The 18,585-nt window shown below is 47.1% G+C and overlaps 1 non-coding gene and 2 pseudogenes across 1 annotated transcript; 2 read left to right on the top strand and 1 right to left on the bottom strand.

Moving 5' to 3' along the window:
• The first annotated feature begins 74 nt into the window (after nucleotides 1-74).
• Nucleotides 75-13,666, top strand: LOC123416992 (annotated as a pseudogene).
• Nucleotides 1,011-15,991, bottom strand: LOC123416991 (annotated as a pseudogene).
• TRNAS-UGA lies at nucleotides 13,089-13,175 on the top strand. Its single transcript has one exon. It is a non-coding gene; the product is annotated as a tRNA-Ser (tRNA).
• Nucleotides 15,992-18,585: the final 2,594 nt, after the last annotated feature.

Genomic DNA, 18,585 nt, shown 5'->3' with positions numbered 1-18,585 from the left:
CTCAGACTGGTGTCGCCACCTCTCCCAGGACCGGAATGATTATCCCCGCCCGATGGGTCTACATTCATCCCTGAATGTCGTCGGGTACTCTTCACTTCCCCGCCATTCTTGTAACCGTCACCTGTAATCCGCGCAGGTGTGTCCGCACCCCCTAGAGTGGACGAGAAAGAAAGGATTTTTTCTCGGAGCAACCCCCCAGGTTCCAGACCCAGGAGTTCACTTTCCCGTATGAGCATTCGGTACATATATAAGTCAGTGGAAGAGTCAAAGGGTCACCACTACTGAGGATCTCCCCCCTTATCTTAGAAGGGTCGTCTGAGGGTTCGCCGCGGTTCATTGCTGTGCTTACACACTAGGCTACCCTTCTCCGAAAGCTCCGCGGGACCACCTATCACTAGTCTTCGGCCGGAGGGGTTTATTGCACAAAAAGGCCGGGACGCGGGCTCCCGCAGAGGAAAGCCCAACGAATGTCAGATGCAAAGCCCCGCACCTCATTAAGATCATATTGGCATACTCTCCTAAAAAAAAAAGAGCAGACCCCATTGAAGACGGGAGTGAGGTACAACAAGGCCATTTCCGTCCACCTTCTCACGGAGCCGTACGTGGACGTTACCGCTCATACAGCTCCCAGCCAGCAAGCAGTTAGCTTTCCTCTAGAAGTCATGGAAGTGTGGATAAATCGACAGAAGGTTTTTATTTCTTAAAAAATAGCCCTAACCGTCCTAAATATGGACGGAGAGCGGTCTCGAGTTTTTCGGGGTCCTCGAGATCGCATTTTAGGTCGAGTAGAGACGCTAGGGAGTCTGTGGGCTTCTTCCCTTGGCATTTCAAGATGGCCTCTATCGTCTTTTCGAGAGCCTCCCGTTTGCCCGTCAAGGGGCATTTGACATCCAGAGACAAAAGCAGTCCCACACGAAACTGGGAATTTTCCCCAATGGACGTAACCAGCTCTGCTTTCGCGGTCTCAAAAGGAGAAGCCCCGAACGCTTGCAGTTGCTTTTTTCTCTTTATTCCTTCTAAGCGAGCCTCTAAAGACTCTACTCCTACTTTAAACTTAGAGTCCGATTCTTCCAATTCTTCCAAAGACAAAGTAGAACTTCGTTTTGAGGAGTTTGCCCCCCGTTCGCCGCCGTCCAGCCGGCGGCTACTCTGGGATGGATCGAGGTTTAGGCCAACAGAGGGGGCTTGCTCCCTTTCTTCTGGAGCTAAGGAAGGACCTGCGGGTGGCGTTTCCGGTAAAGGGGGAATCTCAAGGAGGGTCTCCAGACCTTCGAAGTGCCCCACCACCAGGGTTGGCGTTGTGTCGACGACCCCCTCTGGCTCCGGGCTAGAGGTAATTTCGATGATCTCCCCGGCCCTTTGTTCCTCGTCACCATCGCAATAACAATAAGGAGACGCGGTGACGTCGTCATCCAGAAGGAAAAAGAAAACCCCAAAGGTACCGAATGGAATTCTACTTGTCGGGCTTGGATTCGTTTCGTTTATCAAAAATCGAAATAATAAATAACAACCCATAAATAAAAGAGAAATTACGATAACAAATCTAAAGTGAAGCCAATCGCTTATAAAAAGAAACCAGTCTCCTTTTAAAAGGAACTGGCCAATTAACTTAGAAAAACTACGTTCTAACTTGAGCAGAAAAATTGGTGTCATTTGACATCTAAAGTTTCACCACCCCTACTACTGCCCGAAATCCTGCTTTGGTGAGCTTTCCCCAAGGTGACACCGAAGGTCTACCTCCTTTCGTGCGCCCCTCACCTCCTCCATGAGGATGATCCACTGGATTCATTGCAACATCATGAACAATGGGGCATCTGCCTAAGCACCGGCACCCCCACCACGCTTACGGCTCTATACCTACTAGACCTGTATTCGGTAAAGCTTTCTTTCTATATGCTAATTCTCATGCAGTTCATATTGTCGATATGAGTATAATTGCCTCGAGAAATAGATAAGAATTCCTTCCTTTACCGGTAAATGAATAGGAATCAGGTTAATAAAACCGGAACTGTTTCCGCCTTCCTCTCGAACTGAGCTATTTCTCTGAAATATACAGTTTCACATCATTACAGGAAATCCTATACCTGTGTATTACCACCCGGTATGGAGCCATCGTCGTCTTCGGCGTAGCGTGAAGACCTTCCCACGGTCTTCGAGTCGTTCTTGACTGGCTAGCAAGCACCAGTGGAATTTAACCGCCTTGTGGTCGGGACACCGCCTTCTTCTCTAGAATCACGCAAGTGGTACCGCTCCCCACGGTAAGGAGAAAGACCTTAAGGCATAAACGTAGAGCCTGAGTCCACAAGATAGTATTTTCTCGGTGACGATAGTGGCCATTTTCCGGTTCAGTGGTTGTATCCAGAAAGATTCTAGAGTCATTTGCCGTACCCTCCCAACCAACCATCACATATGTGAAACTCATGTGAAAATAAAAAGCACACAAACTCTTCTGTGTTGGCTTTTCCACGATAACGTATTTGGTTTGCTGTTGGAACTCGGGCAGAAATGTGTGTCCCGGCTCCAACGCTATTCTAGAAATGCAAAAAATATAATAATAGATGAATTAGAAAACTCAACTGTTCTTTGTGATTCGGTACCGCTTGAACTAACTGGCCCAATTCTTGGTAGGTACTTATTAGGGGGAGGGCCAACCACCGAATGAACAACGATCTCCCGGTCCCACTTGATTCCTGGGGAATTTAGGGAACCCTGCGGACTTGACTCTTTTAAGAGGAAGAAATTCGAAGTGAAATATCTAGAATATGCTTTACACTCCATTTTCACACAGGTATGCCCCCCTACCTTTCTGTAGATTGATGCACTAATAAGACTCCAAATCCTTGGTTTGAGCATCCCTTTCTTTTGTAACCTCTCTTAGGAACTTCAAACGGAACAAGGCTAGGATCCTAATCTCTATTCCTTCCTCCTTGGCGTCAGATAACTCCAATAAAGCATGACTGAAGTAGATATAAAACGTGTCGAAGAGCAATAGACTCTTTTTTTTTATAGAGCTTATCATTGTCATTGATTGACCAGCATGACTTATGGATTGCATTTTATACTGTGCTATTTGAATAGCGAGATTCTTGAAAGGCGGAGGAAATAGACTTTCTTGCTCCTGCATCATTCTTGCTAAGGGCATCTAAGGAACTAATCAAAGGTTACGAAAGAGAAGGCTTGAAAAGGAGCTTACTTTTCCCGCTAATGCTACTTCCGCTATCTCGTAAGGAGGATACGACTCATAAACCTCCCTTGGTATTTGGGTAGGGAGAAAGATAATTAATTAGACTGAGTGAGGAATGTATACAACTACTGCTCAAAAGGCAATAAGAAGCACGCACTCCTACTAGACATGGAAGGAGTAAACCTAAAATATGCTTTCTTCCCTTAGGTATGTTTCTAGATTCTAGTCCGAAGTCGGTCGTTGATAGATTTCTTTCTTTTGCTTGCTCTCCGTTACTTTCCCTTCCTATATTTGGAAATCGATGTAAAGACAAGAAGAAAGTGGTTGAGACAGAGGATTCTTGGTAGTTTATTGGCTCTAAGTACAATGGTATGTAAGTTATGTGTTTTGTTTCATGCTCCTTGGTGGATTTTTCATCAATATGATTTATTGCCCATCGAGAACTAACTCTTAGTAGGTACTCAACGTTGAAATCACACCATCCGAAAGCAGAAAATCCATCCCATTAACGGAATATATGTGACACAGCTACCTTGTTCAAGGAGATACCATTCCCGAGGACAGCAAACCATAAGCAAGGAAGGGAAAATGGTGGGTTGTGGCTCCTAAAGTTTGGGTATGACTCCATTACTGGTACTGGCTGCAAACAGGTTCTTGGGTTAATTATGATAGGCCTAGTTGTTGACGACATAGAAGGTTTTTCACACCAGTATCTACAGTACTTGATGCTAGGATGACTGGAGTCATGGAGCTTGTCAGGTTTCCAGATCCAGGGTTTGAGCAAGAAGCTTGTTGTGGGGTAAGATTGGGAACATGACTGTTTTGGGTCATATTAAGCTGGTTGTGTGGAGAGAGGGATGGAGAGGTATCTACTAAATTACCCTTGACTGAATTGGCTGAGCCTAAATCTTCCTCCAACACTACTCCTTTCTCATAGCTACAGCTACTAATTCAGCAACTCTCAAAGCTATAGCTTCTCCCCGTGGGTCTTACACTACAGTAAGTAAGGTCACTTGGCTTGGAAAGCTAGGCTATTTCAGTGATCCGTAGGTGAGGGACTCTTCATAAGGTCCTCTTTCTATCAAGGACCAGATAACAACAAAGGATTGCCTTTGAATTGCATTTCCTCTCGCAGCTCTCCTTTGCACCTCTCCGGACAGGTGTCTTCTTCTCGACACGTTCCTCTCCTTCGCACTGACAAGGTCTCTCTTACAACCTCCTCTGTCTTTGTTTTGTGAAACATCGAATACTGCATCTACACGGCCATAATTGTTGTCTTAGTGAAAGAGGCCAGTCCCCTTTATGTGTTCGATAAGATGACGTTGAGGTGTATTGTCTTGGTTACACAGGCCACTCCCCTCCATGTATTTGCAAAAATGCCTAATAGATGTACAAAACTACTAACACTACTGCATATTCTAAATTGTTCTATTGCCCCTGCAGTTTTCGTCTAAATTGGAGTTTTTGGCGTCAAAAGGTGTTGCCTCTATCCCTCTTTGTGTGAGGTTGAAGCCACTAACCTCTCTCTGTATTTAAAAAATAGAAAAAACTACTTGCTTCTCAAACTGTTGTTGTTGTAATTGTTTTTGAGCTTGAAACTCTTCACTCTGTTGTTGCATCCGTTCGGCTAGATCTGCTTGGATCTTATCCATGGATTCTCTCATAGCTCTAACTTGCTCCTCAAGTTGTCTAGATCGGGTCTGAGTTCCTTCGTTTGCCATGATCGAGCTCTGATAGTCTAGTTGAGCAAAGGCCCATGCCAATGCCATAGTTGTGACGAAAGTACTAAAAAAAGTCACAGATGCTTTTAGATAACCAACATACCAAAAGAGAAATAAATAATTCAACAAAGAAAGAAAAAAGAAAAGCGGACTAAAAGAGAACAACAAAAGAGAGATCACTTTCGACGATTGAACAGCACTTTTATATCCAGATTGGAACTGGACTTGAACCTTCATATCCAGATTTCACTCCACTTTCACTTTCATATCAGGAACGTCGACTTGCACTTTCAATAGTGAATTATTCACTTTCCGGAATTGGCTCATATTCACATAGGCCAAGAAAGACGAATAAGACCTTGAACTCCCTATTTCACGTATAATCGAGAGACTCATAATATCAGTGCCTTGGGTAAATGCCTACCAAAGGGAGAAGATTACCGAACTTTTTTCTGTCTTCTTCGCTTCCTAAAATATTTAGGGAACAGGCTGGCTTTCATGTTCATAAGTTCTCTTTGTCACATACATCCATCGCTTTCGTCTTTCTTGGCTTACTCAGGTGATCTAATTAATGGGCAAGCCCCACTCAAAGCAATTCAGTCCCGGAGCTCTTTCTTCTAAATGCGGATTCAATAGCACCGGTGACGAAAGCAAAGGATATTCAATCCACTTGTCGTCTTGTGGGCCTGCTTCTTTCCGTTCTTTCTCTTCTTTTGCAGAGGTGTGTGTTGCGCCACGCATACAAATCGTTTTTTTAGCCAAAGGGTGACTTTACCACTCGCTTCTGGTTCCAATGGATATGGGTTAGATGGATGGAGTCTTCCTTATTGAAGTGGGCAAGGCAAGCAGCTCCTCTCGAATAGGCTGATCGGTGATACGTGATTTTGGAATAAAAGCTAGACGACTCAGCCCTCTTCTCATCTCAAAGCTCGACCTCTGCCACTACTACTGCTTCCCTAGCCAAGCCATACTTCTCATTCTTTGCTTGAATCCATAAAAAAACAAATTCCGTCGAGTTTCCTTGCATGGGTTGATTGACCTTGAAGTCCATATATAGATTCCCGTAGTTCATCTCAACTTGACCAACCATTGAGAATGGAACAAATAGGGGAGATGGAATTCTTCTATATTGTCTTTCAACCCTTGCTCTTGCCTTGGCTTCGCCTTCCACCTTCAGCTAAGCACCTAACCCGTGGGACGGGACCTTCGGTCTAGCCTTTGTTCGGGTATGGGACCGACCTGGGATTCTTCCATCCGAGTGAGTACCGCCCTTCTGATTTGGTTTGAGTACGGGACCGACCTTCTCTTTTGTTTGTAATTGGGCTTGCCCGAAACAAAGGAACCTTGGTGTGAGAACCCACCCGAGTTGGTAACCCAACGTTTTCACCTACGATTTCTCCCTCGTCTTCTTTGCCTAGCCTTTAGCTTCTTTCTTGTCTGATCTTAGATTTCACTGTTAGGAAATAGGGCATTACCTGTCACTCCGCCTTTCTAAGAAGGCCTTTCGCTTAGTTGTCCTTTCTACTAGAACTTCCCTTTAGCAGTTCTGGAACATCTATAGTATGCTTGAATGTCGGCAATTTTTCTATATTCTCTTCCTCCTCGTCCATTAGTTCAGTTCCTTTCCTTAGTGAAATCTGCCCCCCTCCATCTTTCGAGAACAACAAGAGGGCATTCTCAAGCAGGCGTATTCTTCTTCACTTCCTAAGAAGGCATTTTCTTGCTAACAAGCCATTCTGGCAAACAAAAGAGCTACTTCTATCAAAGAGGAGCAAAGGCTAAGCGGAACTCCTCCCTTCGTGTCTTCTTCCTTTCCAAGCTTGTTGCGGGGAATCTGGGCTCTTTTTCAGCCCCTAAGGACTGCTACTTTGATGAATGAGGCCTGACGGTCTTAATTCCTAATGCTACTCCTACTGCTATTGCTATTGTTACTGCTTTTGGGAATTGGCATCTTTCTTCATAGGGGCCTAGCCAAGGAAAGCTTTCCCATTAAATGAATGTGCTTGCGTACTCTTCGATTCCTGCGGGAAGTGTGGGACTAATTGAATTTCATTCTTGTCTGCTAAGAGAATTATTCTTCCTTACAGCTTGCATTCGATGCATCCACCGTACTAAGAGCTCCTTCTTGAAGAACCGATTCTGTAACAACCCCAAAGGCGAATCTATCTAAAGAAACCTAAAACTCCCATTATGATTTGAGATTGCCTTGCCGTTGCGCCCCTTGCCTTTCTTACTGGATTTCCAGTTGATGGGGAAGGCTTGGCAAAGAAGCTTGTGTCGGAAGAGAAGTGGAAAACTAAGCTGTTCGGGCTTAACTTAAACCTGATTGCCCTAGTAGGAGTCAGAATAAGGTTGAGGCTTGAAGACAAGCAACTGACATCTCGGATCTTGCCATTGCCAGGAGCATGGATGCCCAGAATGCCCTCAGTCTATGTCTGTCTATATAGGCTTTAAGGAAAAAGGCAAGTAAGCCGTAAGCCAAAAATCAAGGCTTTTAAGGACCTTCGACAGCTTATAAATAAGCTAATAACAGATCTTTTGCGTCTTTCGAGATGCGAAGAGAAGTAAGAAGGTTTACTATTGGGATAACGAAGATATGACCATATTTCAGATCGATTTTCAACAGACGAGATCGGATAGTAGAATAGAGAGAAGGATTTGCTGCTTTCTTAAAATGATAGAGAGTCAGGAGAGGGTCTATGTTAATAGAGCTCTTTAGATAGGGAGAGGAAAGACGTAACTAGACCGCGGAAAGAATAGAATCTTTTACCGCTACATCCGCTGGAGAAGAAAACTCAGCAAAGGAGATTCCTATCCTTTCTCTAGTTGAAGACTAATCTGGATATTCCCGAAGATGCTTGACTTCGAGTTCTTGGAGTGACAGCTTTCTTTGTAAACAAGGGTCCCTTACTCTATTACTTTTCCACTTCATTGATCTGAAAGAAGTGACAGAAGAAAGCTACGGGCATATACCCCTGCCCCGGGGGAACAGGTGCCACCTCAACAGCTATATTCTAAATCGTTAAGCCTCGCAACCCTTTCCTTTGTATCGGACCTTTCCCGCTTTCCTTACTTTCCTTCCTCACTCAAACTTCAAAAAGTCCTTCCATGAATCTAGGGAAGGAAAACCACCTCTGACTTCGCCAAGTCTCCCTTTCTTTGGTCGAAGGCTTCAGGTCAAGATCCTTTTTCCTATCTATTGAAGATGCAAAGAGAGATGCTTCTTCCTCTTCAAGTTGGAAGTGCAAGAAGAAATGCGGTAAATAGGAGTTCCATCTACCACGCACTCGCCCCACACTCCAGCTAACTTCAGCATCCATACTCAGCTAGGAGGAAGGTGCCGGGGACACTATGAACACACATGTACTTGGTTGACTTCACGTCCCGTCTCACAACCGGGTAAGATCAAATAAACAAACAGCTTGCTTGCCCAATCCCTATTGAGAGGATTTCTTGAGCTTGAACTTCCTTTTGTAGCTCCGCTCACAAGGACTTCTTTTCATCCGCAATGAAGCTTATACCACCACTTGGTCAGTAAGGCCTGATTCAAAAAAAGATCAATCACCCCCTTCCCTACTTCAATGGAAAAGGGGGAATCGCCCTTTCACAGCCGCCCCTCCACAAAATTTATACCTATCCTTTCGCCTAAGATGATCACGAACGAAGACAGAGAATTGCGTAGATAGGAGGAGGAAACGAACCAACCCGAAAAAACAAACAAAAGGGAATGAGAGAAATGATCGGAACGATTGAGGAAAGAAAGAGAATGGCGGCCCCTTTCCTTTCGCCCAGGGGGCATCGTCGTCGGGGACAGGCTTCGAGGGTTCTTCCATATCTAGATATAGAGATAGATGATGATAGAGATCTAGATCTTTCTATAGATAGATCCTTTGAAAAATTTCTATTGATCCGCTTTCAAGATCTATGAACAAGAGAGATCCAAAAAATCTCCATGTAAAAAAAAAGAGATGAATAGATAGGGCTGAGCCGATAGCAGGACTGGGTACGATGATGGGGCGAGAGAGGGAAAAAACCCTTCGGGATGGATCGGGAAAAGTGACCTCCGGCTCAGCCCACGACTTCCTTCCCTTCGCATAGCTCAGGTGACTCCCTTCCCCCTTTTTTCCCAGAATGAATTAGCCCGACACGACGAATCCTGCCCTCCTGTCTTTCTTTCTCATTGAATGAACCACTGCCTGGGACGCCCCTATGCCTATGAATTCAATGATTTAAGGGCCCCGGGAGGAAACTTCGGAAAGAAAGCCTACTGGTTGGTCTGGTTGTCCCCCGGCGGTGCCCGGGCGGGCCTCGGTTCAATCTTGCCGATTCTACCTAGACATGGCTCAAAATGAAGGGGTAAGGCCAAGTGTTCTTAAAACAAAACTCGAAGTGCACACTTCGGAGCACGGTCTTCCGTTAGGTCCTTTACGGACGACGAAAGCCCCTTGGCTATACTCTACTCTTCGCCTCCGGCTGTTCTGTTCTTTTCTTTTGGCTCGGCGGAGCTGAGCTGGGTTCCATTACACTCTGTAGGAAATGCATAGACAGTCCACGCAGCAAACCGAGGCCCTGCGTGCGCCGTACGTACCGCCTACGAATAATAGGTAGCCCCACCCCAGGCAGAGTTTGTGAGCCGTGTAATAGGCGACCATTTCGCGCGGTTCGGGGGGCACTTGAATAAGCCGCCGGCACCCGGCTGCGTCTTTACCCCTATCCAATTTTTGGGCCAATTCCCCCTTCGTACTACCAAAAAATGAGATTCTTGCCGAATCCGAGTTTGCTGCCCCAACCATTACAAAACTAATACCTATTCTGTTTAGTACTTCAGGTGCTTCTCTAGCGTATAATGTAAATCTCGTAGCGGATCAATTCCAACGAGCCTTTCAAACTAGTACTTTTTGTAATCGACTCTATAGCTTCTTCAATAAACGCTGGTTCTTCGATCAAGTTTTGAATGACTTTCTAGTCAGATCGTTCCTGCGTTTCGGATATTCAGTCTCATTCGAAGCTTTAGACAAGGGTGCTATTGAGATATTGGGCCCTTATGGTATCTCGTACACATTCCGACGATTGGCCGAGCGAATAAGTCAACTTCAAAGTGGATCTGTTGTGCGAAGAGTGCGTTATGAACCGTGGCCGCCTACCTGCTTTGGTTGGTGGGGGCGGCTCCTCCGTTGTGGGTAAACGGGAAACCCGACTCTACGAACCCGAGGAAAGGCTGCACAGCTTCCGTAGGGGCGTTAAGACCGGAGCTTTTTGTAGTGCTAGCAGGAATGCAAGTGAATGAATCCAATCCCATCCCCTTTAAAATCGGCGAGGTAATACCTTATTGAAGTAGGGCACGCTACGGCAACACAGGACTGACGGGGTGGGGGCTTGCTGTCTACTTGGCGAGCCTTCACTGCCCCCTTCTGTAACTTCCCTTCTTTCGTCCGTCCACGAGGCAGTCAAAAGAAAGAGAGAAAGGGGCGGCTATAACGCAGGAGTCGTGGCGGTTGTATGCCACAAGGTCCCTATAGACAAGGGGACAAGTGAATCATCGCTTTTGGGCGCAGGCAGCCCTCTACCATCCATCCCATTGCATTCCTCTCGTAGAGTACTGTACCGTCTCAGACCAGATACATCTATGGAAAGAAAGGATTTCATAGAAAATCTGCATTTTTCTATTTTTTTTTATCCCCATGTATTCCGTTATTCCCGTAACTATGGATTGATTGTCCCTACCTAACTAAATGGTAGTGGTCTAGGGAGCGCAATTGCTAGAGCACGGGAGAATGAAGAGTAATGATTTAAGCAAGAGCAGCCGGACGGACTACTATAGTCAGTCTAGTGACTACTATAGTCTTTTCTTTCTTTGTAGTTAAGTAATAATGTTTGGTATAGCAGCCTTTCCGAGCGAGTCTCTGGGATCTCCTGTAAACCCCCATGATGTGGTAAAGGGAGGATATTAGGGGAAGCAGTGAGTGGAGATTCCCCTGCGGAGAGCCGGATGAGGGGAGACCCTCACGTCCGGTTCGGAGGGCGGGGATATCCCGACCCTACTATCATTATGCCTTTGCAATGTTACTTGGTTCAACTCCATTTGTGACCTTTTCTCGTATGTGGGACTCTCTATCTTCTTGGGTAGATTCTAGATCGTCTTTCATTTTGTTAGTGAGTAGTTTTCTTATTAATAAGTCAAGTCAAGAGTAATAAGAGAACTGTAGGAGCTTGCCAGGACGGCTTGGTAAGCAAGCTACCTGTTATGTAGGCGCCAACTCCCAGTTCTTTCTCTTCTTTCTTTTTGATTTTTTATTCTCGTTTTTTTTACTAAACGTATAATCTCCTTTCCGGGGAAGGGGTAACATAGACGGAGGCACATGTAGACAGATACAGACTTTTTCAATCTTTTGCCTAAGCGAAGTAGTTGATCCCTCCGAGGTAAGGGCGAATCGAGACCGAAAGCTACTAATAAAATAGCATAATCTGAACACATAGCTGAACACATAGTTTAAGTAGAAACTGTTAAAGCTCCCTGGTCTCGAAACGGCCGGCTTTGGTTCAGCTCTCGGGGCCACCTTACACACTAATAAAATCGTCAGCTTCCTTCCCCACTCATCGCCCTCACTTTAAGACAAAAAATCCAATTCGATTCAAAGATCGGAATCATACCTCCAGCGGGCAAGGTCGGCTCAAGAAATGGAAGTTGTGAGATGGAAAGAAAACCACGAAAAATGAACTGAATTAGGGATCAATCCATACGCGGCTTGCCTTCTCCCCTTCCCCATAGTAAGCCAGCCAATAGTACCCTAACTTAAGAAGTTCTCTTAGCTAGCGCATGTCCATTAATGTGACCACCGCATGCTCCTGCATGAGTTTCATGAATGGTTTGTTTTCGCAGGAGATTTCATGGTAGTTTTTGGACACTAGAATTGGTTAATGAGATCAACTCAATCTATAATTCGAATGCGGTGTGGAGGGAGAGGGGAAACCCGCTTAGATAGGGCGATAGCCCGGTTTTTCTTGAATATCCTTTCCAGTGCTTGTCTTGTATTGAGGTATACCGAAGATATGAGTCAAAGTAGGTAAGAGAAGGGGGCTTTCACTATTATTAAGAGTAGGGCTTTAATTAAAAGAGTAGGCCCTTCGTATCTTTCTATGACCTCCAAGACGGAGCGAGACGGATAGGCAGAGCAAGAGCTCTTAAAGTCTACCCGGGCTAGCTTCTTCATTCTTCGATCAGGGGCGGGCTTCTTCCCTTATATACGATGACTTAGATAGATAAACTTCTTTGATCCATTCATTGATAAAGTCTTCGGGGGCTGTTTACCTTTAGAATCGACAGTAGAGTAGGTTTGATCTTGCTTTCTCAATCTTTCTCTGATCCTAGCCGTGTAGTAGATCCGGCTTTATTCGGCTAAAAAGAAGTGTGTGTGGCCGTCGTATCTGCTCGCCCCCTTCTTCATTCATCCATTTAGGTAAGAATGGATCCAGGGAACCTGGCTCGGGAACAGCCCTGAAAAAACACAGTAAGAGAGTCCAATCTCTGAAATATAGCATTTGATCTCCTAAGTAGTAGTAGTAGAAGGCTTAGTATCTGACTTGATCCAATAGAGTCAGAACACACAGTAGATCCAGATTCCACACCTTGCTGTGGACTGGGGAGAGAGCAGCTCTGCGAAGCTGGGCGTTCTGTGTGATTATGGAGGAACTGTAGTACTCGCCCCAAAATGCAAGCCGGGATAGATACTTAAAGAAAGGGGGAGCGGTGGGCCTTCAAAAAGGAGCGAGGGAGTGATGGGCAACCTTTTTCTATATGTTGCTCGTGAGCCGCCAAGTACCAGTCTCGCAACAGTACTGGCGTTAAAGGATCGGTCCTTCACTTGCGGATCGTTCGCGAGTCGAACTCGCTCTCTTGCCACGCCTTTGACTCACGAACTCGAGTCGGACTCATTCACTGCTGACTTTTTTGAGGATCGTTCGTTCTTCACTCTCTTGCTATTACCCGCAGGGAGCGCAGCAACCGACGGTGCATATTATCATATAGAAAGAAGCGAAGCGTAGCGATTCGTACTACCGGAAAAGTGTCGCTAACCGCTAGGCAATAGAGTCAGCTTACGGGGTGGGGCGCAAGCAAGCGTAGCGAATCACATAGAGTTGCCCCTACCTGCCAGCGCGCAGATAGATAGGGCGGGCGAGCGCAGGGATGGATGTCTGAGCGGTTGAAAGAGTCGGTCTTGAAAACCGAAGTATTGATAGGAATACCGGGGGTTCGAATCCCTCTCCATCCGCGAGGTCATAAGTTCTCTCTTGCCTTATCTATAGATAAGAACGAATCTCCTCGACTCGACTGATATGATGGATGGAATGGGTAGAAGGTTGAGGTTATTGTGTGTTGATTTAGTTAGGACTTTGTCTCCCTTTCGTTATCTTCCGCCCCGGGTGGATGACCTGTGGGAGCTAAGTCGAAGATCTCGGTGTCGTCGTGAGTGGTTGATAAACAACGATTGCAGTTTGATTTAGGGAGTCCCAACCCTGTGAAGCTTAACAGACAAAGAAAACGATAGAGACTTCCGGGTATAGGGTGACGACCTTAATGAATCAAGTATTCAGGTGGCAGAGTTTTTAGCTACATAAGCGCTCAAATTCCTGAATACTTATTGCCCAAAAAATATGATCAACCCCAGGTACATTTATTAGGTTTTGATCTGAGGCTATCCTGGTCTGCAGGACCCAACACAAGTATTCATCCTTTCCAATCTGAAAAAGGTGTTGCCGAAAGCTTACCCTCTTCCACACGGATGCTACAGCCGCTATCACTTTTGCAGGAGGGGAATTACAGAGTTCGCCTCTCGACATCTTGTTTGGTAAGCGGAATTTTGACCCAGGCGCCCTAGTGTTGCCTAACCGTTCGGCCGGAGATGTCGGATGCGAGATCTTTAGCTACTTGTATCAATTTGCCGCAGTGTGCTTAGATACAATGGGCTGGCAGCTGAGGCTTGGCAGGATGGGGGAGTTAATTAAGGTCGAGGGAGCAGGAAAGAGTTTGTTATTCGCTATTGGCTTAGTACGGCCTATACATAATAGGGCCATGACGGTTTTGGCAAGGCCTTGAACTTCATATATCCCTTTTTTACTCAATCCAGAATACCGATAAAGTCAGATTGAATCATTTTGTCGACCTTTCCTTTGGATTTATTATCATAGGTAGTGTTCGAGATCGCCTCTGTGCGGTGAACGCTCGAATGTAGCTAACATCAGTTTTGTCCTCGCGTGGTTGAAGGAGATGCTGCTGCTGGATGGAATGCTTCCGGGGCGCCATGATCCTTCTATCAGGAATAGAATAATCGAGGGCACTGACTGACTGCATCAATCATCGCTCAGTGAGCTATTAATTGCCGCCAATAGCGCTTCGCTTGCATGCAAGGCGGCTAATAAAAGCGCCAGGTAGACGCGCGGAGATGCATTTTGAGTACTGGTGGTACTGGACAAGCTCTAGGGGAATAATCTCTTTCTTATTTCTTTCTTATTTCTTTCCCATGACGACTAGGAACGGGCAAATCAAGAATTTCACTTCGAATTCCGGACCTCAACATCCTGCTGCTCATGGTGTTTCACGATCAGTATTGGAAATGAACGGAGAAGTGGTGGAACGTGCGGAACCACATATTGGATCACTCCAGTGCGGCACGAAGCCGCTGACGCTGAGTAGGCTCCTATGCCGCTAGCACGGTGGAGGTTCCGTAGCGCGTCATGAGCACCGGGCAAAGGGACGGTTGAGCAACTCAAGCGAACCGCCCTACCTGACTTTGGATAAAGATAGAAGGGAGAAGGTTGTGAAGGTGGCCTCGTTATCCACACATCTGGTCGGAGGACCGACCTGGGTTTTCACGAGCGTAGGCGGGTCCTGGAGTGCCCGTCAAGGGCGCTAGCGCATACCCCGGGGTGATCATCACCACCTGCACCTCACATCTCGGCACAGTGGAACGTGTAACCCGCCTGCTGTCCAAGTCAACCACTGAATTTCCTGTAATTCATAGCGCCTAACAGAACGTAGCAGCAAGGGACAACCCACCCATACAGACAGCCTGCGGGGAGGATGGCACTACTGGCAAAGACCGTCTGGCGAAAACGCCGCAGGCGCGAAGCGTGGTGGGCCTGCGCCGGGGGAGCATAGGGAGGAAAGGGAGCCCGGACGGTGGAAGAGCCAGGGGAAGCCGGGTCATTTGACGGAAATGGAAGGTCCGAGCGGCTCATTCATTCTTGAAAAAAGAGGGGGGGAGCGAGCCAATGTATCAATGAATAGATACAGTCAACGGTATTAAGACAGCGCTGCCTACACGCGAATTAGCTTCCGAGGTCGAGCAGTCTCAATTTCACTACAGGATTTGCGAATGAATGCTGGGCTGGGCCACCTCAAATGGCGTGAGCCGCATGCGGGGAGACCCGCACGTACGGTTTTCAGGGGGATCCGGCCGGCCGGCGCCCACCCGACTAGAGGGACTGAGAAATTAATCGAGTACAAAACTTATCTTCAAGCTTTACCTTATTTTGATCGTTTAGAGGGCGATCGCGGAGTCACTGAATGAAGTCCTCCCTCCCTTTCTTTCGGAGGTGCTGACCCGCTGCGAGGCAGATATGACTAAGTGACATATTGAATATGGCGACGACTACAGCATGTCGTAGAAGGAGATAAGAGGTGGAGCCAACGACCCACTAAGACTCACGTATCTACAACTACATTCCCGAGCGGCAGTCAAACGGAGGCGTGAATGCAAGATGCCAGCGGAATGATCGACCGGACAGAGGCTAGGGCAGCTTTCTTCCCACCGCGTCCTTCCTTGTGTGTCGGAGATACAAAGCGAGTGCACCGGAAAAGAAGGGGAACTGAGTCGATCTATTCCATGGCGAAGCATCCGAAGCATAACTGCACACTCACACGATCTTTGCCGAGAGATAGGAGCATTCGGTGGAACCGGTGAACTACACTTGCTTCTTGATAGATGTGTGGGACAGAGGGCTCGTGGTACCTGCTGCCCGCCCTTCCTCCGCTTTGATAACCGTGTGAACGGAGAGTGGGCAGAGCAAAAGGGAAGGAGGTCCTCATACGGAGTCGCACACTTGAGCAGTGCGGGAGACTGGAGAATGGGTCGAGTAAACTCCCTTAGGGCCGATTAAATCACAGACGAGGAACTTTTCTTTCTTTTTTTCTTTTTGATTTGAAGGGTATGTTCTAAAAAAAGAAAGGCAGAGGTAAATACTTCGAAGAGGCGGCTCGGTAGGGATGGAATGGTCAATCGTCAAGTCAAGGATGACTTCTTTGTTGGCGAAACGATGGGGGAGAGAAAGCACGCCAGTGATTCTCTGAGCCGGTCTTCATTTCCAACGCCTCGGGAAACAGGTCGAGATAGATGACAGCACCTTTTTATCCTCTTCCTTACCGGGAAGGCGCACTTCTCTTCTTCTTCTGGCCTTCACCTCCTGCCCGGCCCGGAAATAGAACCCAGCCCCCTTTCTGATCCATTCATTTCTGCAAGCAGGCGGGATCCAGAGCTAAGCCCCCCTCCTATTCGAAGCCGGGTGTGGCCTCGCCCTTTTGCTCTTCCTTCGGTTTGGCTCCACGAGGGCGCCGCCTAGACTAGGAGCCCCACTCATATTCAAAAGGCGCCCAGCTTTCAAGACGATGATAATAATTAGTCAACTTTTTCCAATATCATGGAATAGCATGGCCCGGGGCTAAGGTAACTCCAGTGGGAGAGCCGTGTTATGGGTGACCTTATTGCACGGTTCAGAGAGCACTTGTGTATGTGATGCAAGTGAACGTGTACGAAAAAGCTGTCGTAAAGTTTCGTTGTTCGTTCCGTCGTTGACCCTATCTATGTTTCTACGATGGCCCAAGAACACGCTCATTCTTCAGCCGTAGAGAGACTTTTGAATTGTGAGGTACCATTACGAGCTCAATATATAAGAGTGTTATTCTGTGAAATAACTCGAATTTCAAATCATTCACTTGCTTCAACTACTCATGCTATGGATGTGGGAGCATCAACTCCGTTCCTTTGGGCTTTTGAGGAGCGGGAGAAATTGTTGGAATTCTATGAAAGAGTCCCGGGAGCCAGGATGCATGCCAGTTTCATACGACCTGGTGGAGTGGCACAAGATCTGCCTCTTGGCTTATGTCGAGATATTGATTCCTCCACACAACAATTTGCTTCTCGTATCGACGAATTAGAAGAGATGTCAACCGGCAACCGTATCTGGAAACAACGATTAGTGGATATTGGTACTGTCACTGCACAGCAAGCAAAGGATTGGGGATTCAGTGGTGTAATGTTAAGAGGTCGTGCGACATGAAGACATTGATAGCAATATGGGGGAAGTTCCCATCAGGCAACAACGGTTCTGCCTGACCCTACAAAAGCATGCATATGTTGTCAGTGAAGATTTTGTGTGAAGCCTTGGAGACGACGTACCCGGGGCTAGGGTGAGCTGAGGGGGGACAGCGTAAGTGAGCGAATGTGTGTAAGCCCAGTCAAAGATTCCTATTCTAGGCGGGGCGGGCCATCAACCTTCGAATGGTGTTGGTCCTACGGACCGTGAACGGATTCGCCTCTGGCCTCTGGGCACGTCGGAACCGCATGAGTTCACCGGGGTGGAGCACGGTCCGCCAAAATCGGCATAGGTTAGGTGCTATTGATGGAACATGGTAAGCCCATCTTTCTCCATATGAAAGTGCTGCGGGCACATAGAGATGTGGGTAGAGGAAGTCTCAAAAAGCGAAGGCCGAGCTGTAGGTCACGTGACCTGCACCGAAAAGGTGGCTGACTGGGCTTTCTCCTGGATCAAAGCGGATCAGCTCGCCAAATTCGTCGATCGAATCGGGCGCCCCGGAACGTCGAATGAAAGTGGTCTTTCTACAACCCTATTTATATGATTTTTAGGGCCCCTTTCCCCCTATCCCTCCCTTATGTTTAGGAGCGGGATCTGCCCAAGAACGACCTGTGGTGGTACGGAAGGCACGGACTCCGCAAGCGTCCCGCACCCTCTGAGAAAGAAACTCCTCAACCATCACAAGATAAAGAAGTATGACGCTCTGTGTCTGACTCTATTGGTCATAGTTCCTTGCTGTTGCGGCCGGTGCTCGTTTGCGCGCGTGTGAACCACCAGATCATAAGGAAAGATGCCTCTCGGGGCATCTGAGAATGATTCGAGCCGTATGAAGGGAAACTCCCACGTACAGTTTGTTTTGGGGGGGAAGGAGCCCGACAGGGTCCCCCCACTGACTTGGCCCGGGCCTAAGTGAAAGTGCAAAAGTGAAGTGGTGGGCCTACCCATCCCAACCTGGGGTATGCTGGGATTCGCGAAGAGCAGCACCTTACGATGTTCATGACCAATCGGATCTTGACGTACCAGTAGGTACCAGAGGAGATCGCTATGATCGTTACTGTATCCGTATCGAAGAGATGCGACAAAGTGTTCGGATCATTGTGCAATGTCCTAATCAAATGCCTAGTGGCATGATCAAAGCCGATGATCGTAAGCTATGTCCTCCATCACGATCTCGAATGAAACTATCCATGGAATCGTGCGCCGTGTGAAACGTAGATCATCGCCGTTCTTAACCGAGACTCAGGTTAAGCTCCGTCTCGGAACCGCCGTGGGGTTAGGAGTAAAGCATCCCGAGGTTGGCGCATCTCGTTG

This window comes from Hordeum vulgare, unplaced genomic scaffold (assembly GCF_904849725.1).
Source record: "Hordeum vulgare subsp. vulgare unplaced genomic scaffold, MorexV3_pseudomolecules_assembly, whole genome shotgun sequence".
NCBI lineage: Eukaryota > Viridiplantae > Streptophyta > Magnoliopsida > Poales > Poaceae > Hordeum > Hordeum vulgare.
The sequence above is the reverse complement of the archived record's forward strand: the minus strand, read 5'-3'. Positions and strand labels throughout refer to the sequence as shown.